This window comes from Peromyscus maniculatus, chromosome 2 (assembly GCF_049852395.1).
Source record: "Peromyscus maniculatus bairdii isolate BWxNUB_F1_BW_parent chromosome 2, HU_Pman_BW_mat_3.1, whole genome shotgun sequence".
Lineage (NCBI taxonomy): Eukaryota > Metazoa > Chordata > Mammalia > Rodentia > Cricetidae > Peromyscus > Peromyscus maniculatus.
This window is the reverse complement of record NC_134853.1, coordinates 157,547,842-157,571,403: the sequence shown is the minus strand read 5'-3', so window position 1 is coordinate 157,571,403 and position 23,562 is coordinate 157,547,842. Positions and strand designations below refer to the sequence as shown.

General features: G+C 48.5%; 1 protein-coding gene across 4 annotated transcripts in view; it reads left to right on the top strand.

Annotated features, from left to right (window-relative positions):
* Positions 1-23,562, top strand: part of Pla2g5 (phospholipase A2 group V) — a 76,792-nt gene that overhangs the window by 2,438 nt on the left and 50,792 nt on the right. For 2 of the 4 annotated variants that reach the window (XM_076565524.1, XM_076565523.1), the window contains exons 1-2: positions 14,509-14,846; positions 15,517-15,700. The gene's annotated coding sequence lies outside the window, so the exon portion shown is untranslated. Of the gene's footprint in view, positions 1-984; positions 1,299-14,508; positions 14,847-15,516; positions 15,701-23,562 lie in introns of those variants that run through there. The other 2 variants (XM_042272172.2, XM_076565526.1) reach the window with 2 other exon arrangements.

Sequence of the window (23,562 nt, the reverse complement as noted above, 5' to 3'; positions counted from 1 at the left end):
TGTGCTGTACATGCCTGTAACCTCTGTGCTGTGGGAGGTAGAGACAGGAGGATTGCCGAGGCTGGCTGGCTGCCAGCCTGGCTCCAGGTTCAAAGACAGCGCCCGTCTCAAGAGTTAGGTACAGAGTGGTAGAGCTGACACTTGACCTCCTCTGGCCTCTTCATGCACATTCATGGGTGTGTATACCTGAAAGCACATGTGCACAACACACACACACACACACACACACCCCTCTTTTAGCTCAGAAGTCAGTGCAATCATCAAATCAAAGACTACAGTTTACTCATTCCCTTCAGAGCCGTGAGCACTGTGCTGCGAGCCTACTGTCGCCCTTCACTGGCTGCCACAGGCTTCTGATGTTTCCTCGAGTCCTAAGGACCCTGTGAAGCCCTCTGAACGAAGTGGCTGTGTCAGCCACCTTCCTGGTTGCTGTGACACCATGCCTGAAGAAATCCACTTAACTGGGGAAGGGTCTGTTCTGGGTCGCAGTTCGAGGGTGCACAGTCCGTCATGGCAGGAAGGCATGGGGCAGGAGCGTGAAGCAGCTGCTCACATCACGTCTCCAGTCAGGAAGCAGAGAGAGATGGAGGCTGGCGCTCAGCTCCCTTTCTCCTTCCTGTTCATCCCAGACCTTGGAATGGTGACAGCCACATTCAGGATGGGTCTTCCCTCCTCAGTTAAAGCTTTCTGAAAGTTTCTCCCGAGATATACCCGGAAGTGTTTCCCTGGTGACTGTAAATCCTGTCAAGGTGATGATGAAGATGAGCCATCACAGCATGGTGATCTTATTCATGTTTCTTCAGTTGGCAAATGAAACTGAGAACCTACTCTGTGCTGGGGATACACTGGAGAGCAAAAGAAAGGAGGGGTCCCTGCCAGTCACGGCCAGTGACAATTCTGGAAGTATGGGACCCTTCAGGCCTGCTTGGATCATGGAACACACTCTATATGCCTTTCCATCCTTTCTCCCCTGTTCCTTCTCAGCATCATTCTGGTGTTGACGCTGATGTCTATGGTTGGAAGACAGTCGCATGTGTCGAAGGGCCTCTGGCTTCCTCCTCTCTTTTGGGGAAAACAGAGAAGGCCGACCCTCTCCAGTCCTCAGAAGTCTTCGGCTTTGTTCCATGGACTCAACTTGGCAACATGCTAATTGCAATGGGCAGCGGATGGAAGCTGGTTGGCTTGTCCTTCAGGGCCCAGCTGGAGTTATATGTAGTTGGGAGCTATCCAGTGTGGGTGTTGGGAACCAAACACTCAACCACGGAGCTGGCTCTCTAACCCTTCTGGAAACATTTTTGGTAAGCCCTAGGTTTCAATCCACATATCACTCTGGTAAGTTTTGGGAGATATGTAAGTAACACCCAAGAAGTCAAAATTCCAAGAATGGCTTGGGTAGCACCCTGCTAATCAAGCCCCTGAAAATCTGAATTCTTTTATTCAAAGGGAAATGGTGAGCATGGGAAGAAGTGCCAGCAAGAGGCGATGTAAACGCTGGGTAGCACTGGGTAAATACGATGTAAACGCTGGGTGAGTGATGGAGCTCAGTGGTAGAGTACTTGTGTAGCAGGTAAACAGTCCTGGGCTTTTGAGTCCCCACGACCTCAAACAAAAACAGTATGAGAGGGGGCTGGAGAGGCGCCTCAGCAGTTTAGAGAATTTGCTGTTCTAGAGAGCCCAAAAATGGTTCCCAGCACTCACGTTGAGTGGCTCACAACCACCTGTAACTCCAGGTTGGACGATGATCAAAGGGGCCACTGGAGAGACTGACACTGTTCTGAAGAGTGAGTGACAATGGTCACAGCACCAGACCACTGTCCTGGTTAGGGAGTTTATTTTTAATTACATGCATACGCATATGTATGTGTGTTTCTGTGGGGGTTTATGTGCCGGGTGCAGTGCCCACAAAGGCCAGAAGAAGGCATCAGGTCCCCTGGAGCTAGAATCACAGGAGGTTGTGAACTGATTGGTGTGGGCGCTGGGACCACATTCAGGTCCTCTTGAGAACAGCAAGCTCATTGATCTCCGATCCCAAGTCACTAGCACAGGCCTGTTCCTTAGCAGTGTCTTCTCTCTTGGTGATTGACAGGCCTATTGGAGTTAACTCTTAAGGGAGGGGACGATGACCTGTCCTTGTTCTTCATCTAAAAGCCTCCTGCCAGATGGTAATCTCACGATCTTCCTGACAGTTCAGAAAGTCATGACTCCACCCAGGGTCAGCGATGCGTACAGTTCAGATCCTATTCTTCCAATAAGAAAATCACACCACAGAATGGTTTTGTTTGTTTGTTTCTGTTTTTTGATTTTTTGAAACAGGGTTCCTCTGTGTAGCCCTGGCTGTCCTGGAACTTGCTTTGTAGACCAGGTTGGCCTCAAACTCACAGTGATCCACCTGCCTCTGCCTCCCAAGTGGTGGGATTAAAGGCGTGCGCCACCGCTGCCCCACCACAGAACAGATCTAAACGAACTAAAGAAAGACAGAAATTAAATACATACGTAATGCATAGGGCTGGGTGATGGCTCAGGAGCAAGCTGGTGCTGAGCGCAGGGACCCGAGTTTGGGTTCCCAGCACTCTCTTACATGCAAGTGTGAGGCGTGTGTCTGTGACCCCAGCATTGGGAACTGGTGAGCCCCAGGTTCAGTGAGAGACTGACCCTGTCTCAGAAATTAAGGTGAGAGAGAGCTACTGAAGGAAACATCACATCAACTCTGACCTCTACATGTGCCAGCACAGTGAAGCGTGTGTGTGCAAGCGCCTGTGCATGTGAGTGTGTGTGTTCATAGGCATGCACACAAAGTTAGGATTTACTGGGATGATACGGTCTTCCCTGAACGGTTTCAGCAAAGGCCTGCCCCTCCCGCTGTCCTCCCTCTTGTCCAGTCTGTAATCTGTAGCTGTCCCTTCACATAGAATTAGAAATTTAAATTTTAGGGTAACTGTCATGAGCATGGTCCACTAGAAACATAGATGGGTACATCTAGATCTTTCCATAATGTCTGGATTTGTTGAATAACAGTAAATTCACAGGCGTCACTGGTTTCACTGACTGTAGTTTACCAAGTAGTCCTGATTTCCCTGGAAAGCTGGCTGTTGGCAATCACAGGTCCTTTTATTATAATCTTAGTAACCAATATTAACCCAGAACACACAGTACATGCTACACAGTTGAATATGTGTGTGTGCATGTGTGTACTAATAGGTATATTACATATATGCTATAAATACACACACACACACATATATGTAAATATGTTACAGAAAGCGGCCTTACTGGAGGCAGAGGCAGAAATCTGACAGAGATGTAGAATCACTGCAGGAGGATGAGATATTAACATGTCTACGTGGAGAACTTCTGGGAGATAGGCAGAGCTGACCTGGGGTCCCGAGTTGTTGGGTCTGACCAAACCTGATCAACAGGGGTTGATCCTAACTGCAGAGGTGTGGCAGCATGGAGGTGAGCTGCAGACTGTCTGAACGGATAAAGGGACAGATGGATGGGCACACAGGTAGATGGCAGCTGGAACTGGGCCACATCAAGCATCAAGGACCCACTGTTTGTGCTAAGCTGAAGCCTCTGAGACAGTTTCGGGGGTGGGGGGAGGTTCTCTGTCTATTGGTTCTTTAACACACACACACACACACACACACACACACACACACACACACACACACACACACACACACCAGATAGCTGGATGACAGGTTAGCAGAATTATTGATATTGTTGTACTAGGTGTTCTTTTTATGGGACCCAGAAGAGGGTGTCATGTCCTCTGTTGGTCTGGTGTGTTTGGTCAGTTTCATTCATGTACCCATGAGTTTTCAATGTACTTTGGTGAGTAGGTAGGTGGGGCTTTTGTAACTGTTGGGAATGAGTTATTATCTGCCCATTGTCTCCTGGGTGGTGCTGGACAGGGTGTGTCTGCATGCACATAACACAGTCACCAGCCCCTGCATTTTTGCTCAAAATGGAACTAAATGCTGCCCAAGCGTTGCTGTTTCACCCAGTGTGGAGGAACTGAGAACAGGGCCCAGGTGTGTCTCCACAGAGCTCAGTGGTGACATGACCTCCCTCCTTTCCCATGGCAGCCCAGACTCTGAGGAGAAGCAATCACAGCATTTCCCTTTAGGCTGAGTGGCAGCAGGACACAGGAGGCTGATTACGAGAGAGGGATTTTTCCTCAAGGACCTCCAACCCTGCTCATTTTTAACTAACTACTCAGCCATAAGAGACATGGGAGAGGGAGAGATGAAATTCTGTAGTCTGTATGTTGAATTTTTTTTTTTTTAAATTAGTTGGGTGATGGGACTGGAGAGATGGCTCAGCAGCTAAGAGCACTGGCTGCTCTTGCAGGGGACCCGGGTTCAATTCCCAGCACCCACGCTGGGTGGCCTACGCTGCCTGTAACTTCAGTTCCCTGGAGTTGTAATGCCCTCTTCTGGTCCTTTCAGGTACTGCATGTAGGTGGAGCAACATACATATGCTCAGGCTAACACACATGAATATATGATAAAGAATACATTACCAGCCTGGGCTACCAAGTGAGTTCCAGGAAAGGCGCAAAGCTACACAGAGAAACCCTGTCTCGAAAAACCAAAAAAAAAAAAAAAAAAAAAAAAAAAAAGAATACATTAGTAAGGTGACATGCTCTTTCAGATCTGGGTTAACAGGAGGTTGACTGTTCATTGCAGAAGTTTTCTAAATGGAAAACAAAAATAAAATATGCAAAGATATCTCCAGAAGTGGCCACGGTATAGGAATCACTATATAAGCTTCCATAGCAATGCGGCATAACTTCATATGTTGCCACTTTGAAGATAAACTAAATTCCCCTAAATCAAGGGGTGTTGGTCCTTGTTGTACTGAAAGCAAAATCTATCACTTTAAAGATCATGGCTAGAGAGTTGTGTCCATTATGAACAAAGCCTCCACAAACAGAGATGGGTGACGCCTGTCGGCTAAAACCCCACAGGCACAAACCCACAGACCACACTCAGTCACTCTGCAGTGCTGATGGACACGTGGCAGACCCGTAGAGTACTCCACAGCCAGGAGCTCCTTGTGCTCACAAATGATGGCCACGGAAGAAAGGACACCTCACAAAAGATAGAAATGGGATCCCAAATACATTAGCGGAAGAAGAGAAGAAGATTGCTAAGTGCTTTTATTGTTAAGATGCACATGGCCCATATGACTTCACTGGAGACTTTCTCAAGCACTGGGAAGAGATGCAAACTGGAAGTAGACTTTCATGTTGTAGCAAGGGATGGGTGGTTATTGTTTTTACTTTAATTTTTAATTGTGTTTGTTTGTGTTGTTTTGAGTCAGGGTCTCATGCATCCCAGACTGTCTTAGAACTCAATATGTCAACAAGGATGACTTTGAACTTCTGATTCTCCTGCCTCTGCCTCCTGAGTCCTGGGATCACAGCTATGTGCCACCATGCCCAATTTTATTGGGTCCTGGGAATCAAAACCAGGGCTTTGTGCATGCCAGGCACATCCCCAGCCTGAGGATGAGTGTTATTATGTGGGAACACTTAGCCCTGCTCATGATGTTTCCTTCCGATGCGTAGACCATCCATTGGTGTAACTCCTCTGGGTTTCTCATTACCCATGCCCTTATTCCTTCCTGATTCTTCCATGATAGACAAAATTGACAGAGGACTTTGGGTATGTCCAGTTCATCCCCTCTCTCCTTGGTGGCTCAACGTTGCCTACCTGCAGAAGGCCTGTCCCTGGCTCTCTTTGGGTTGCATGGCCAGCTTAGCTGGAGAGGGCCCTCACACTCTGGTTGCTCAGGAGTGCTTGTGGCCAGGCTGGTTAGTCATCTAATTCTGAGGAAGTGGAATTAGGAAGTTTACTGCTTCCACAGTCATCGGCTACCTCCTCCAATTTAGCTTTAGTCAATACTTTTTGAAGTCGGGAGTAATTTATCTCTACTCGACTGACTCACTTGTCTCTCAGTTGGTCCAGTGCTAGACAGGGAAGCAAGGTGTCATTCTTCACTGACCTTGTCTCCAAGCCCCTGAGCTGATGACTGATCTGGGAGCTTAATAAACAAGGAGGCCACCTGGGGAAGCCAAGTGCAAGTGGCATTTGAGGTAAGCTTCCAAGACAATCCCGGGAGACATGGCAGGGTCACGGGGAGGGGCAGAGCAAAATGTGAGTGACAGCGTGGAATCCACAGGCTTTAGTACTTAAGTCACTGCAACTTGATCTTGAACTCCACAGAGCTGGCCTGAGCACAAGCTCAGGGGGACAACTGGAGCTGGGGAGTAAGGACCACTTGCGGTCTTGAGCAAGCCTTCTGTCTGCAAAATCTGCAGCAGCCTCTGGGGGCAGGACAATGACTTCAGGCTAGACCTTTTTTTTTTTTTTTTTTTTTTTTTTGGTTTTTTCGAGACAGGGTTTCTCTGCGTAGTTTTGCGCCTTTCCTGGAGCTCACTTGGTAGCCCAGGCTGGCCTCGAACTCACAGCGATCCGCCTGCCTCTGCCTCCCGAGTGCTGGGATTAAAGGCGTGCGCCACCACCGCCCGGCCAGGCTAGACCTTTAAGGTCAACTAAATTCCTATATGCTTATAAAGGACAGGGCTGCCCAAAGTGTGATGGGGATTTTGTTAAGGATGTCCATTCTGGTCCGTTTGGTCTGAACTGAAGACTGAGATGTGGGCATACTGTGGGTACCAAGGTAGCTCCCTCCCCAAGACTGTCAAAAAAGGTAGTTTTTCATCCTGACCACCTTCCACACCATCTCATCTTTGCTGTAGGGGCATTCTTGAACTTCATGGGCTGCTTAGCAACACTCCCAGCCTCCACCCAGCCATGTCAGTAACACCCTCCCCAGTTGCCACATACATGTTCTCCAGATGTTTCCAAGTGCCCCAGGGCAGCTAGTCACCCCTGGTTGAGAACAATGCTCTAGAGTTTCATTATCTTGGAGGCCACTCAACACAATGGGAATGAACTGGCATCCAGAGAGCCATCTAATCCTGTGATCGATTCTACTAGAAATCAGAGGCGAGCCCTGGGGCTGGAGGGATAGCTCAGTGGGTCAGAGAGCTTGTGGTTCAGGACAAGGACATGGGCTGGTGCCCCACAAAGACCTGTAACTCTAGTTCCAAGGGACCCAGCACCTTCCTGTGGCCTTCCTGGGGACCCACATGCACGTGTGCCCATCCATCCATCCATCCATCCATCCATCCATCCATCCATCCATACACACACATGAATAATTTTTAAGAATGCTGGTTCTGGATATCTTGATGACAGAAGGCGGGTAGCAACTAATTGCCAGATTCCGCCATGGAAGGTTAAAAAAAAGTTATGAATGTTCTATGTATAAATATAATGTATCATCTGACGTATACTGAGGCACGGGAATTAATGCCATTAAGTTAGGATCTTGTTGACTTGAGGGTCAGGAAGTGAAAAGAGCCAATGCCACACTATTCTGCCTCTAAGACCCAGATTGCGTAGGGAGTTTAAAAAGAGACCAGAATGATTTGAGAAGTGTGACTCAGTATACTTATTTTTTTTCTAAAAAAAGGATCTGAACAGGAACAGTGAATGAAGGAAAATGAAATAAATACAGGAAGACAGGAAAAGAGATTCACACGGTCCCCTACCAGCAGAATCAACATCAGCTGCTGTGATGGTTCATCCTGTCAACTTGATCACCATAGAAACAGATCTTCGGGAATGTTAGTAGAGATGATTTAGACTGATTGGGGTGGAAAGGCCCACCCTCCATGTGGGTGGCACCATTCCCTAGGCTGGGGTCCTAACTGAACACAGAAAAGGAAGTCAGTGGACACCATCTCTCTGCTTCTTGACTATGGACCAGATGTGGCCAGCTGCCTCACGCTCCAGGGGCCATGCTTTTCCCACCATGATGGACAGTGTCCCTGGGAACCACAAGTCAGAGTGAACTCTTCCTTCCTTAACTTGCTTATGTCTGGTGTTTTATCCCAGCAGTGAAACTATAAGCCCAGGGACCTAGTAGAAATGTAGATTCTTAGGCCCTACCCAGACCTGCTGAATTAGAAGCTCTGTGGATTGGACCCTGGAAGTAAAACTTACTGGCTCATTATGGTAATTCTGATGCTCACCCATGTGTCAAGACCAAGAGAAAGGTTGACGTACCAGGAATGACAAGAAACAAGAGGAAGCAAGCCTCTCTCTCTCTCTCTCTCTCTCTCTCTCTCTCTCTCTCTCTCTCTCTCTCTCTCTCTCTCTCTCTCTCTGTGTGTGTGTGTGTGTGTGTGCGCGCGCGCGCGCACCTTTGTGGACCTGTGCAGAGGCTAGGACTTGATAATTGGCCATCTCCCTCAATTGCCTCACCATCTCACTTTTTTATTTGTTTGGGTTGGTTTTTCGAGACAGGGTTTCTCTGTGTAGCCCTGGCTGTCCTGGAACTCGCTCTGTAGACCAGGCTGGCCTCGAACTCACAAAGATCCTCCTACCTCTGCCTTCTGAGTGCTGGGATTAAAGGTGTGCGCTACTACTGCCTGGCTTGCCATCCTCCTTTTTGAGAGAAGGTCTCTCATTGAGCTGGAGTTCACTTTTTTGACTAGACTAGCATGCCAGCAAGCCCTTGGCATTCTCCTGTCTCTTTCCGGGGTTACAGATGCACACTGCCACATCTGTTCCTCTTTTACATGGGTGCTGGACATCTGAGCTCAGTTTCTCATGCTTGGGTGGCAAGAACTTTACTCAGTGAATCATCTCCAAAGTCTCCAAATGGGATGGGTTTTTTTGTTTGTTTGTTTGTTTTTTCGAGACAGGGTTTCTTTGTGTAGCTTTTGCGCCTTTCCTGGATCTCGCTCTGTAGATAGACCAGGCTGGCCTCGAACTCACAAAGATCTGCCTGGCTCTGCCTCCCGAGTGCTGGGATTAAAGGCGTGTGCCACCACTGCCCAGCTCCAAATGAGATCTTAAGAATCAGACATCAGCATCCTCTAGCCGAGGTGGAGCCAATGAGAAGCTGGGGAGGATAAACTGAATCTCAATCCTTGGGCTTTTAGTTGTTGGAGACATACCTCGTTTTCTTCACCTAGCATGCTGTACTGCTGGTTCTTTCATTTTTAAATTTTAATTTTAAAGACGTTCTCTTATGTAGCTCAGACTGACCTGGAACTCACTCTGTAGACCAGGCTGGCCTTGAACTCACAGAGATCCACCTGCCTCTGCCTCCCGAGTGCTGGGATTAAAGGTGTGTCAGCACACCCAGCAGCTGCTGGCTCTTTCTATATACAGTTTGAAGGTTGCACACAGCCTGGTCATGAGTGTCATGGCCAGATGACTGTAGGACACTGATTGAAGATACATGCAGGCTGTAGAGACGTTAAAACCAGGGCAAGGTGTTCACTGTTAATATGTGAACTAGGTCACTTTCCAGGCTGTTCTCTCTTCTTGAGCCTTGGACGATGAGAGGGCTCATGTTTAACTAGGGTCAGCTCATTTGTGGGTTTGCTCTTCCCTTGGAGTACTGTCTCACGTTATTTGAAGTGATTGCGGACTATGAATCAGCTCACCTGAGCAATGAAGAAGAAATAAAATATGGATTGTATTTCCAGCTTCCAGGTTGGGGTGACCTACCTGGATCACACTCAAGCTATGAATAATAGATATCGCCGATAACAGTGACTTAAACATTGTATAAGTATATGTAGCCCTCTGGAGATGGCTTGGGGGGTAAGAGCTGCCAAGCCCGATGACCTGAGTTCAGTTCCTGGGACCCACATGGGGGAAAGGAGAGAGCTAACTCCCATAAATCATTCTCTGCCTTCACACATGTGCTGTGGCATGCATCTACCTATTGCATACAAACACACACATAAAGCATAATTAAATAAAGAAAAGTTTGGGGAGAAAGTCTTGAACACAAAGGTTGAGTTCACAGAACTCACAGTGCCTTTCTTTACTGCTCTGCCGTCAGATATGCAGCACCTCATGGTTCAGTATGATTGCCTGAGAGCCAGCCATTGTGTCCACATTCCATCTTAGAAAAGATGGTGGGGGAGAATAAGGATCTAGGGCCAAGCTTAGGGGACCGGGGTTAAGTAGGGGAGGAAGCCTACTGTGGAGATGGAAGGAGAGTCAGTGAGGCAGGATGGATCAAAGGGAGGAGACAGCAGCGGGGGTTGGGGGTGGTGTGGTGGTGGTGCTGTAGCTCTAACAGCAGAGTGCTTGCCTAGCATTCAGGATTTGATCCCAGCACCACATTAAACCTGGATGGTGCATGCCTGCAATTCAGGGTCATCCTCTGTTACATAGAGAGTTTGAGCTGGCGGAGGGCGCTCGAGGCCCTGGTTCAAAGTGGGGTGGGGTGGGATGAGACCTGATGGAGGAGAGATTGGTGGCCTCTTTGGCCAAACTTACCAATTTCTCTTTGTCTTTGGAAACAGTCTGTTTTAAAAATTATGTATGTATGTATGTATGCACGTACGCATGCCCACAACTACTTGAGGAGGTCAGAGGGCGTCAGATCCCATGGAGTCAGAGCTGCAGGCAGTTGTGAGCTGCCTGATGTAGGCACAAGGATTTGAACTCAGGTCCTCTGCAAGAACAATATGTGTTAAATCATCTCTCTAGCCCTGGACATGGCTTATTGAAAGATTCATTCCTTCACAATTTTACCACCTCAGTCACAATTGTGGACTTCTTTTCCCTCTGGTAGACTTTGTGCATTTAGGACACTGTGGACTTGGAATGTTCTAGAAATGCCTCACAACTCATCAGAAACACGGCACACACTCCTCTCAGGAACCTCCTCTGTTCTGATGTCACTCATTAGACCTCTGATCTCAGTCTGTCTCCATTCTGCCTCGTGTACCTGAGTCCCCAGAAGCTGCATTTTCAGGGTTCCTTGATACCAGAGGATGGGTTGTTCTCTAGGGCCCATCCCTGCTGGGGAAGCCTGTCACAATGTGTAGCTTGTGCTCCTCCACAGAGGGTCCCAGCCCTTGGGTCCCTGCCCTCACTACTGGTCTCTTTTCCTTGGACTCTTTTGGTGACAGTAATATTGGTCTCAATGTTTCCTGTTCCCTGGGATTCCCTGCCCCGTCCCATCCTTACTCAGTACCTTTATTTAGTCTTCTTGAACCACCGCATTTGAAGGGACACCTCTTTTCCCCGGGAGACCTTGAATTATCTGCACCTACCAACCAAGCCACCTCACTCTGGGAAAGTCATCAGGCTGCTCTTTCAAAGGTCAGAAGGGCCACACGTTGTCACCCCCCCCCCTTCTCTGACCCATCATCTTCACAGCTCTTTCCTTCTAGGACCTCACCCTCCCCAACCCCTCGGGCTGCTCTCCTGGTCCCCTAGCTGCTCCTCCTCCTCCAGCTCTTCTAACCCTCCTCCTCCTCCCCTCCTCTTCCTCCCAGCCACTCCCCACTATCTTTGGATCCTGTCTCTTCATGCAGACTCTCCTGGAGATACGCGTCTCTCATGGCTTTAAATGCCACCAAAGGGCCGGGAACTGTCAACTCAGCCCCGCACACAGCCCAGCTAACCTGGGATGCAGTGGCCTGTCTAGTAAGCATCTCACGCTTAACGCGATTAAGCCGTCTTCGCGACCCACCCTGCTAGCAGCACCGCCGACGCCCAGTTGCTTGGGTTGAAAACCTTGCAGCCGTCCTGAACACCCATCTCACCCTCACACCCCACATGCAATCTGTCAACAGGTCCTGTTGGTGTGGTCACAAGTCAAAAGGACAACAATTTAGTTTAAAGCTCTTCATTGGCCCCATTAGGGAGTCTGGAACCAGGTACTAGATTGTTTTAGAAAACAGGATGAGGGTCCCACAGGGCTGAGCAGAGGAGGCTGGGTTTGTAGACAGAGGATGGCCCAGGACAGCTGAAAAGGAACAGGGTGAGAACAGAAAAATAGCTGATTTGTTGACACCAGGCGATGTTAAGTCACTTTTAGTAGAGGGACCGGCATGATTGTGCTGGCCGGACCGGTCTGTTTGGGAGATTTGGCTGGCGTTTCTGTCCTATTTATTTTTAATTAATTCATTAAATTTTAAGTTTTTGATCACGCATACACATGAATCTGTGTGTATATGCATGTAGTGCCCTGGTAGGCCAGAAGAGGGCATAGGCTTCCCCGGAGCTGGAGTTAACAAGCCGTGTGAGCCACCTGATATGAGAGCTGGGATCTGGACCAAGGTCCTCTGCAAGAACAGCAAATTATCTTAACTGTTGAAACATTTCTCTAGCCCCATTCTTTAAACATTTTTTAAAATTACATTTATTTGTTTGTTTATTTGTTTATGTGGACATGTGCAAGCCACCGTGCACGTGTGGAAGTCAGAGGACACTTGCCAAGTTATTTTTTCCTTCCACCATGTGAGTCTCAGGGATTGAACTTGGGTGACATGTTGTAGAATATCAGTTTAAGATGGGTTACATTTATCTATGCTGTGGAATATTTGTTTAATGATGCAAACCTGTGTTGCATTCTTTTATGTTGCATTTGTTTAACTCTGGGAAGCTGTGTTACTGTGCCTGTCTAAAACACCTGATTGGTCTAATAAAGAGCTGAATGGCCAATAGCTAGGCAGGAGAAAGGATAGGTGGGGCTGGCAGGTGGAGAGAAGAAGAGGGGGGGGGGAGGAGGAGAGGAGGATGCCAGGGGCCAGCCACCCAGCCACCCAGCAAGTCACGGAGTAAGAAGGAAAGAAAGGTACCTAAAACAGAGGAAGGTAAAAGCCCAGAGGCAAAAGGTAGGTGGGATAATTAAAGTTAAGAAAAGCTGGCTAGAGCCGGGTGGCAGTGGCGCACTCCTTTTATCCCAGCACTTGAGGCCAGCCTGGTCTACAAAGCAAATTCCAGGAAAGGCGCAAAGCTACACAGAGAAATCCTGTCTCGAAAAACCAAAGAAAAGAAAAGCTGGCTAGAAACAAGCCAAGCTAAGGCTGGGCATTCATAAGTAAGAATAAGTCTCCGTGTATTTATTTGGGATCTGGATGGTAAGCCTCCAAAAAGTAAAGAGTAACGAAAAAATCAAATCAAATCAAAACAAAACAAAACCCCAAAACAAAAACCCCGACTACACTGTCAGGCCTGGCGACAAGTGCCTTCACCCTCCGAGCCATCTCATCAGCCCCGTCCTCACTTCTGAAGTCCAGGGAACTCATTTCACTGTGGGACTTCAGCACGGGTGATCTCATTTTGGTTTTGAGCCTGGTCTATTTGCGGCCAGGACAGAAGCCTAAACAATGGTGCCCTGTGATTTATACCTAACACACTCCTTTCAAAGTATGCCCAGACACTGGCCACTGCCCTCTGCCGTTACAGCTGCCACCTTGTTGGAACTACACTGTCATTCCCCTGCGTTAATGTGACAATTAGTCCACTGTCTCGCTTTGCTCAAGTGTGTTAATGGTGGATATCACAGCCCCGGGGGGTACCTGCCAGGTTTTGGGGTCACAGTAGAACTGGAGATGGTTTATTAAAAAATAGTAAGGCTGAGCCAGGCAGTGATGGTGCCGCCTTTAATCCCAGCACTCAGGAGGTAGAGGCAGATGGATCTCTGTGAGTTCAAGGCCAGCCTGGTCTACAGAGCAAGTTCCAGGACAGCCAGGGCTACACAGGGAAACCCTGTCTGGAAAAGCAAAACAAAACAAAGAGGTTACATTTATTTACTCTCTGAGTTCAAGGCCAACCTGGTCTACCTAGCGAGTTCTAGGACAGCCAGGGCTACACAGTGAGTCCTTATTTCAAAACAAAACAAAACAAAACCCCAAACAAACAAAGACTACATTTATTTATTTATTTATATGTGTGTGTTTTGTGCATGTACTCTCATGTGCATGACACAGCAGGCGTGTGCAGGTCAGAGGACAGCTTGCAGAAGTCTTTTCTCTCCTTGTACCATGTGGGTGCTGAGGGCTGATCTCAGGTTATGAGGCTTGGTGGCAAGTACTTTGAACTGCTGAGCCATATCACAGGCCCCTTGGCTACTTCCCTCCTCCCCTTCCTCCTCTCTCCTCTGCCTTCTCCTCCTCCTTCTCTTCCTCTTTTTCTCCTGCCCACCTCCTCTTCTTCACTCAAATTAACTACCAAAATACTTAGGTTGCCAAGAACTGTGGTTCTCCTGAGCTCTTTTGAGGGAGAGGATCCAGGACACTCCTGCTACAGGGGACTCAGTTTGCCTCCCTGGCCATTGCCCCTGGCTCATCTCCTGTGTTCTTTCCATGGTAGACCAGAAAGATGGCTGCTTCTTCCTCAGAGATTTTCCACCCAGAACCTGCTCTGGCATCAGCTGTCCATCAAGTACAGGCACAATCCTTGTCTTCCTGGCCTTTCAGACCTCCCCAGGAACCACTGCGTCTGTCTGTCTTCATTTCCCGTGACACATTAACAATTATTACATATAACTACATATTGCATATAACAGCAGTGGAGGTCAAGAGTCCACGATTGGCCTTGCTGTGTACAAACCAAGGTGTAGACGAGACCTCACTCCTCAGGAGGTTCTGGGAGGAGAATCCATGTCCTTGCCTCTGGCGTCTTCCGTCTGCAGAGCCAGGAGTGTGGCATCTTGCTTCAGTGGCAATGCCACTTTCTTCCTCCGTGGCAAAACCTCCCTTGGACTCCATCCTATAATAATAGACACTTTGTGGTTCCATTTAGGACCCACCTTGCTAATCCGGGATAATCTCTTCATTGTGCCTTCCTTAATTCCCTCACTGCTGCCTACTTCCCTGTGAGGCCACACTGACAGGTTCCAGGGACGAGGTCCTGGACATCCTGGGGACCACCTGGACATCTTCAGAGCTCTACAGCCTCCGTCCTTGACCTCCCCCCCCCCCAGGGCCTTCGACACCCAAGAAGGTAGGTTTCTCTGCAGCTTTGCCCTTTCCCCAATCTCTCATAATCCTAGGGGTGCCTGGGAGATGGTACTCACGGAGAGTCTTCCTCTGAGGGACTGAGAGCCCAGGCCCCTGAGGGTGGGAGCCTTGTCTCAGTTGTGGTTCCCCCACCAGCTCTATGTCCCGTTTATAAACCTTCCTCCTTGAAGCCTCCATCTTGGTCAGTCCACATAAGGGAGACTCAGTTCTTGCTGGCTAGAGCATTTGTCTTGAAATCTCCTCTCCCACGCAGCCCCATGCCTTCACCACACGTCTGGCCCCCACTGTTTCTGCCCCCACAGACGAGGCATCCCAACTGACTGGCGCCAGTCTTGGCCTGCTGCTTACAGCTTGGCCACTGTGCTAGAGAGTTCCTGGCCCATCTCGGGGAGTGTTTGTCTACTAGAGCATGGTGGAGGGCCGCTCAGCCCTTCCCAAGTTCTCTCAGCCTTTCCACACACCCACGTCCAGCCCTCCTCTGACCCCTGTGGTGGAAACACCTGCACTCCTTGCTCCTCAGGAGCCCTACTCAGGCAGGCAGCCATCTTGACATGGCGGAGCCTGTTCCCTGGCCTCAGAGTGGAGCACTTAGAGAGTGAATAAATCCTCTCTTAGCACAAATGACATCCGTTGTGTCTTCTTTCGTCACAAAGACCCAGAACGATGAGGAAAATGAAGAAGGGCACAGAAGCTCAGTCTTCTGCCAGCCAGCTTCCGGGCTCTGCCTCCAGATGGCGCCCCATCCCCAGGGAGCAGCAAGATGGGAGCCGGTTCTCACAAAGTCAACGAGGCCTTGTTACATTTTCCTCCTGAGAAAAGAATGAAGGCTCAGAGAGAGTAAGTAACTTGCTCTCCATGTTTTTTTTAAAAAAGATTTATTTGATTTTATTTATTTGTGTATGTGTGCGTGTGCATGTGTGTGTGTATCTGTGCCTTTGCATATGTGTGTGTAAGTACCTCAGAGGCCAGAAGAGGGTGTTGGATCCCAGGGTTGTTCTTGGACAGCAAGCAGCTGTGTTTGCTGTGTAGTTTCCTCAAGCTCTTAGTGGAGTGTTCACAGTAGTCATGTTCTTAGTATTTTGCTCAAGGCAGCCAGGGCACCAGGGAAGGGTCTGACAGCTGTCAATCAAGGCATCAAAGCACCCCAAACCCCCAGCACTGGAGCTGATTTGGAGCTGATTTAAAGAAATTTAAAAATGAGCCCTTACATTAAAGACATCATTAACACTAACAGTGGTTTGATGGCGTCTTCCAGCACGTAACCTTTGCCTGGAGCTCTCAGGGAGCGGTGGGCCCCTTAATCCATCTCACTTCCTCTGCAAACACCACTCTTGGGGAACTTTTTTCCAAGGCTAGCTCATGATGGGGCCTCTCAGAGCCCCCGACATGAGGATAATTCTCTGGTCGCAGTCAGTGCTTATGACTTGTAGTAAGGACTGACCATGACTTCTGTTCCCTTCCATATCTGGATTCCTGCTAGGAGACTGTGATGGGGAGGTAAGGTGGTGTCTGAGGATGTGGCTTCAGGGCTTCCTGAATCTTCTCTAGTTCTGTGGTCAGTGCATGGGAACCTGTTAGATGTCTAAAATGTCATTGGAAAGGTGACCAACAAGTTAGTCATTTGGCTGTATGGTTTCTCTGACTACAGTTGTTGGTTAGGAGAACATGAAGAGACCCAGGTAATAGGAATGTTTTAAAAGAAATAATAAAATGGCGTTTTCTGGGCCAAACACAAGTGATCATGGCCTTGGGAACATAGATTCAAGTTACCCAGAATGGCAAACACTTCTACCCACGAAGAGGCTACCTTACATCAGTTTGGCCGGTCACCCAGCGGCAGGTGGGGTCATGAAGCGGGCTGACCACAGAGGCACGGGCAGTCTTCCAGTTCAGATGCTGTCTTTCACGAGTTAAGAAAAATCTCTGCCAAGAGTCAGGCATTGTTACCCTCTTAGCTTGAAGTTTGCTACAAGCCTGCAAGCCAGAGAAGCCTCAAGCTTGGTGTACATTGTATCCAATGGCAGGTGTGTGTGTGTGTGTGTGTGTGTGTGTGTGTGTGTGTGTACAAGTTTACATGTATCCTGGGCTACATGTGTATGTGGATGTCAGTCACATGTGTGCAAGTGCACTTGGAGGCCAGACACCTCAGGGGTCACTCCTCAGGGGTCATTCCTCAGGGGTCACTCCTCAGGGGTCACTCCTCAGGGGTCACTCCTCAGGGGTCACTCCTCAGGGGTCACTCCTCAGGCACTATCCACCTTCCTTTTGAGACAGTCTTTCACTGACCTACAGCCCCAGAGCTTTTTGCTGTCTGTACCTCTCCAGGACTGGGATTATAGGCATAAGCCACCATATCCGGTTCTCACCCTCCATATCAGCTATGTCTTTTTTTATGGTTAATTTAGTTTTATGGGAAACTAAAAACTAAAAACAAAATATACCCAGCCCAGATGATCATCGAGTACTGTGTGGGCAGACCTTCACAGGCAAATAAGCTTAAATTTATTTCTGAGCACAGAATCAGCACTTGGGAAGGTGGATGAAATGCAGCAGCCCAGCATCCATCCACGCCTTTGGGTTCTGGGACTTGAACTCAGGGCCTCACGCTTGTAGAGCAAGTTACTTTCCTGGCTGGGTCATCTCCCCAGCCCCCAAATAACCCGAGATGACACTGGCTTCTTGAGCTCTCCAGAGTCACAGTGCTCCAATGAGCATGTACCCTTCAAGCCCAAGCACAGCTCTAGCAGCCTCTAGGGAATCCTTCATTTCACTGGCTTGACACTGTGAGACCAGATGTGCAGGCCAGAGTGGGATCACATGGGGAACTGACTGCTGGACCTGAGTCCAGAGAAGCCTCAGTGAAGGTGGTGTTCCTGGGTCATTGTGACTATGTGACAAGGCCAGGTTGCTGAGCTTGGGAGGGAGCAGGTGAAGATTGGATGGTGAACAAAAATGCTTTTTTTTTTTTTTAAAGTTCTATTATAAATAAGAGAAGAGAGAGAATGGAAGGCTGCTGGGAGATTATTTTTAGTCTGAGTCAGATAATTGAAGGCGCCCAATGACAGAACTCACAGTTAAGATGAAAGGTTCTTTAAGGCTTTCTATCTCATACTGGGGTTCCTCCAATTCAAGGACGGTGTCCTCTCAGTGTTGGATTTGGTCTTATACAACAGAGGAGAAGCTCCTTCCGGGAAAGGGGCTGTCTTCCATTATAGTGGGAGTTCCGCCGAAGAGTCATGGTGCCTCCATCATCAGATGTATCCATTTGTGGGGGTAAGACCGTCTCCTCCATCACACTAAAAGCCCCTCGATGACAGAGTCTAGGTCTCCCTCAGAATGAGTGCTCCCGGGCACCAGGGAGGATGTCTCCTTTACTTGACTGAGAGATCCAGAGAGAATGCATTGTCATCACTGGCCTGGAGGGCCTAGAGCAGGGGTTCTCAACCTGTGGGTCTCGACCCCTCTGAGGGCCCAATAAGACTATCAGGAAGCACAGATATTCACATTACGATTCAAAACAGTAGCACAATTACAATTATGAAGTAGCAACAAAAATAATTTTATAGCTGGGGTTCACCACAGCATGGGGAACTGTATTAAGGGGTTACAGTCTTAGGAAGGCTGAGAACCAGTGTTCTAGAAGCAGAGGCCAACTCCCCCGTCCTCTACATGTCCACAGTGTGTCCAGTGTTGATACTGACCAGGCACCTCTCTCCTTCCCCTGTGTCTATTTCTGGGATTTTAAAGGGTGGCTTCTGCCGGGAAGCTGCCTGGGATCCTGATGGGGATGTAACTTGCTGTTTCCTTGACAACGGCAACACTCCTACAATGAGACTGCAACAGTTGGACTGTCAGTCGCCCGGTTGTCCCCAGCTGATGGTGCTATTGTGGCATGGGATCTTCAGGAGGCAGGGACGAGCTGACAGAAAGCAGCCACTTTGAAAGACTTTGAAGGGGAACCGTCCCCTGCTCTGGCTACCCCCACCCCGCACCCCCCATGCCCCTCCCACCTCCGCCTCCTGCTCTGTTACAGTGTAAACAACCTTCACCTTACACTCCTGCCCCCATGAACTGAAATCCCCTCCATGATGGACCCAAGCCCTCCAAAGCCACAAGCCAAGAGGAATCTTCCCTCCTTTAGGTCATCCATCCGTGTCAGGCATCCTGTTTCAGAGTCAGCAATAATACAAGGCCATTGTGCGGTCGACCCACCTCCTGGGTAAAAAACTGGTTCCCCAATACCAAGGGACTTCTTCCCTCCAACAAAACATACGTCATTCTATCTGTGGTGTTCGAATGCATAGGGCCCCCATAGGTTCATGTGTTTAAACACTCGGTCCTAGTTGGTGGCATTTGGGGGACATTATGGGGCCTGTACTAGCTGGTTTTATGCGTCAAGTTGACACAAGCCAGAGTCATCAGAGAGGAGGGAGCCTCAGATGAGGAAATGCCTCCATGAGATCCAGCTGTTAGGTATTTTCTTAATTAGTGATTGATGGGGGAGGGTCCAGCATGGTGGGTGGTGCCATCCCTGGGCTGGTGGTCCTGGGTTCTATAAGAAGGTGGGCTGAGAAGCCATGGGAAGCAAGCCAGTAAGCAGCTCCCCTCCATGGCCTCTGCATCAGCTCCTGCCTCTGGGATCCTGTCCTGTTTGAGTTCCTGTCCTGACTGCCTTCAGTGATGAACAGCAATGGTGGAAATGCAAACCAAATAAACCTTTTCCTCCCCATGCTTTTTGGTCATGGTGTTCTGTCACAGCAATAGAGACCCTGACTAAGACAGAGCCTTTAGGAGGTGCAACCTTGCTGGAGGAAGTGTGTCACTGGGGGTGGGCTTTGAGGACTGATAGCCTCACCCCACCTCCTGTCTTCTGCCCTCCCCTCCCCTCCCCTCCCCTCCCCTCTTCTCTTCCTTTCTCCCTTCTCTCTCTTCCTCCTGTGTGTCTTTCCTGCCAGGATAGATTCTTTTCCTCTGGAACTGTAAAGCAAAATAAGGTCTTTCATTTTTAAATTTTTCTGACCATGATATTTTATCACAGTAACAGTAGAGTGGCTAATATACTATTATTGTATTAGTACCATATACTTACATAATTATCCTCATAATTTATAGAATTAAAAACATATGGAAGGCTGGAGAGATGGCTCAGTGGTTAAGAACTGGCTGCTCTTCTAGAGAACCTGGGTTCAATTTCCAGATCATATGGTGGCTCACATTGTCAGTAACTCTAGTCCTGGGAGTCTGTTGTCCTCTTCTGGCCTCCATGGCCACCAAGAGGTAGGCATGCATGCAGGCATAGTGCCATACACATAAATGCATTTTTAAAACAACATAAAGAACACATTCCTGATTTGTGCAGAACATGAATTAATTTCTTTACACCAAATAGAAGAATTCAGACATGAAGAGTTTCCCAGTGTATTATTTTATATAGGCGATTCTAAAGCAAGCTAATTAAAATAGCATGAATATTCTAGAAATAATGCTTTTCTCTGTTAAAGGTTTAACTGTGCCCCCCCCCCAAATTTATATGTTCAAGTCCTCCCCCCTCCGGTTTCAGAGTGTGACTATGGCCATGTGATCCCAGCACTTGGGAGGTGGAGGCAGGAGGTTCAGGAGTCCAAGTTCGTCCTTGGCTACATAGAGACATTGAGGGCAGCCTGAGTGACTTGAGATCTTATCTCAAAAAACACATGACTGTGTTTGGAAGTAAGGGATTTAAATAATGATTGAGTGAAAATGAGGCCATTAGAGTGAGCCTCTACCAACATGGCTGCTGCCCTCATATGAAGAAAAGATCTGGACACAGGGCAGTGGTAAACACAGGGAGGAGATAGGCATCTCCGTGTTCCCTGGAGACCCCCGGGAGAAGCCTACCCAGTATTCAGACTTCCTGTTTTCCAGATAGGATCTATTTCTGTTACTTAAGCTCTCACATTTGTGATACTTTGCTCTGGCAGCCTCTGGAAAAATCTTATACTTTGTGTTGCTCTGGCAACCGTTTAAAATTAAAGTTGGACTTGCGCAGATTCAGTACACAGCCAGTTTCCAGTTAATACCTCCTCCAATTTCCCCAACAGTCAGTTCAGATATCCACCTTCAGTCCCTTCCTTCAGTCCTTGCCATCTCCCCACCTTCCTGACTCACCCCTCTTATTCCCCGCAGGCTATAGGAGCCACACAGACAAACCTCCTGAGTGCTGGCTGTCAAGGATGAGTGCCTTTGTTTGTTTCTCTGTTGCTGTGACTAACAACATGACCAAAAGCAATTCAGGCAAGGAAAGGGTTAATTTCAGCTCACAGGTTGCAGTCCACCATCCAGGGATGTCAGGGTAGGAGCTTGAAGCAGAAACCATGGAGGGATGTTGCTTCCTTGCTTGCTTCCTATGTTTGTTCAGCTGCTTCTCTTACAGGCCCACCTGCCCAGAGACGGCCCGGCCCATAGTGGCCTGGACCTTCCCACATCAACCCAAAATCAAGAAACCCTACAGATATGCTTACGTGCTAACGTGATGGGGGCGGTTTTCTGGCTGACATTCCCTCTTCTTAGGTAACTCTATCTTTGTGTCAAACTGACAGCTGAAGCTATGACAGATGAGTCACCACGCTTGGTTACTTAGTGAAGATTCTTAGGTTAAGTCGGTCTTAGAATGGGTGGTCGTATTACCCATCATCCATTTCTGCGCAATGAGGAACACTATGCAACCACATGAGAGTGAAGGCAAGGGAAGTCTGAGGTCTTACATTCTAAAAGGAACTGAGCGGTCTATTTTCTGGTATGCCTATCTTTTACTCACATTAAAAAAAAAAAAAAATTCCCAGGAAGCTGCAAATCCAGGGATCACCAGGAGTTAGGGGAGCTGGCCACTGAGAGGAAAGCCTATACTGAGGAATCACCTAGATCACATTTAGTTCGTGGGAGATTGTCTTGATTATTAATTGGTGCAGGAGGGCCTAGCCCAGTGTGGGGGCACCATCCCCTTTGCAGATGATCCTGCGCTGTATAAGAAGACTACAAGCCTCCCGGTTGAGCCAGCAAGTGAGCCAGCAAGCAGTGTTCCTCCAGAGTCCTGCCCCAGACACTAGATTGGGGTCATGGAAGTATAAACGAAGTAAATCCTTTCCTCCTCTAAGTTGTTGTATCACAGAACAGAAAGGAAACCCGAATACAGGGGAAGGGGCAGACTCATCCTTGAGTTAATGTGCGGCGGTCACACTGTCCTCAATTAGTGTATGTCCCTGTACATTCCACCACGACCTTCTGATTGCTTAGGGGCTTGGATAGATGGGTTGGGAGGCCTTCTTTGGGGGATAGAGGGTTAGGAGTTCACAGGGAAGCTCTCAATAGGCTGCCCGCCAGTGGGGAGAGAAAAGAGGCCACTGTGGGTGAGTGTGGCCTGAGTAGCCACTAGACCAGACCTAACATCTGACCCTAAAGTTAGTGATAAAAGCATGTAACTGAAACCAAATGAATTCGGTTAGGGAGTTGACTCAGGCATTCTCTTAGCTGCGACACAGAACATTCCAGAAGGACCAGACGACTCACCCAAGTGCTTCACTTTTGGAGGTGGAGGTGGGAATTCCACACCTTAGAAACAATGGGATGTGCTTTTCATTCGTATGCAGAAGCTTCTAAAAATATCTCAGGATTGAAAATCTTGCCTCTAAAAGACTCCTTACAAGAAGACGAATGAAAGCCAGGCAAGTCATGGATGGAAAAATTCCAATTGTGTAAACAGAAAAATGATGAATAAGTGTCTATGTAAAAAGCAAAATTCGTACTATTTAAAACGGGCTGGCGAGATGGCTCAGAGGGTAAGGACGCTTTAAATAAATCAGTTTTGTGTGTGCATGTGTGTACAGAGCTCAGAGGACATCGGGTGGGAGAGTCACTTCTCCCATGTTGTGGGTCCCTGGGATCCAACTCAGGTAGTCAGGTTTAGTGGCACTCACAGGGCCATCTCGCCAGCCCCAGACTGCTCATTTGGGTAACAGATTTATTAGAAGTTATTAATACTACAGACTCCATGGCAGAATAAAACTTCTTGTCCCACAAAGCAAAGTGGGGTTCTCTTCTTATGGGTCCAGAGAGCAGAGGAGGATCCCATGCATGTACTTAGCACTAAGTACCTGCATGTAACCAGGCCCTCTCTGACTCTGGGTGACAGGAGAAGTTTAGCCGAGGTCACAGAGGGGGTGCCCATCAGCTCCTCTGGCTGTGTCAGCTGCTGGGGTGCAGCTTCATCGACTGCAGCTCCTGATCCAACGCTTCTAAAGCTTTCCCCTCCCCACCATCCCTCCCTCTCTTCTTTTCTTCTGTTTCCCCTTTTGAAAGGAGAACTTGCTTTGTATTCCAGACTGGTCAGACCTCAACCCCCCAGGCCCAGCATCCTGGGTGCTAGGATTATGAGCCTTCAGCATCCTGAGTGCTGGGATTAGCGGCCTTTGCTTCCAAGCAGGGTCTCTGTCTCTCTTATCTGTAGCCAAAGCAAGTTCATTATAAGCAGCATCTTTTGGTTTTTTGAGACAGGCTTTCTCTGGGTGTCCTGGAACTCACTCTGTAGACCAGGCTGGCTTTGAACTCACAGAAATCTGCCTGCCTCTGCCCCCTGAGTGCTGGGATTAAGGCATGCACCACCACCACCTGGTCATGAAAACTGCATCTTAACTTCCAAATGTGTCGAAGTTTCCTTGGCTCTG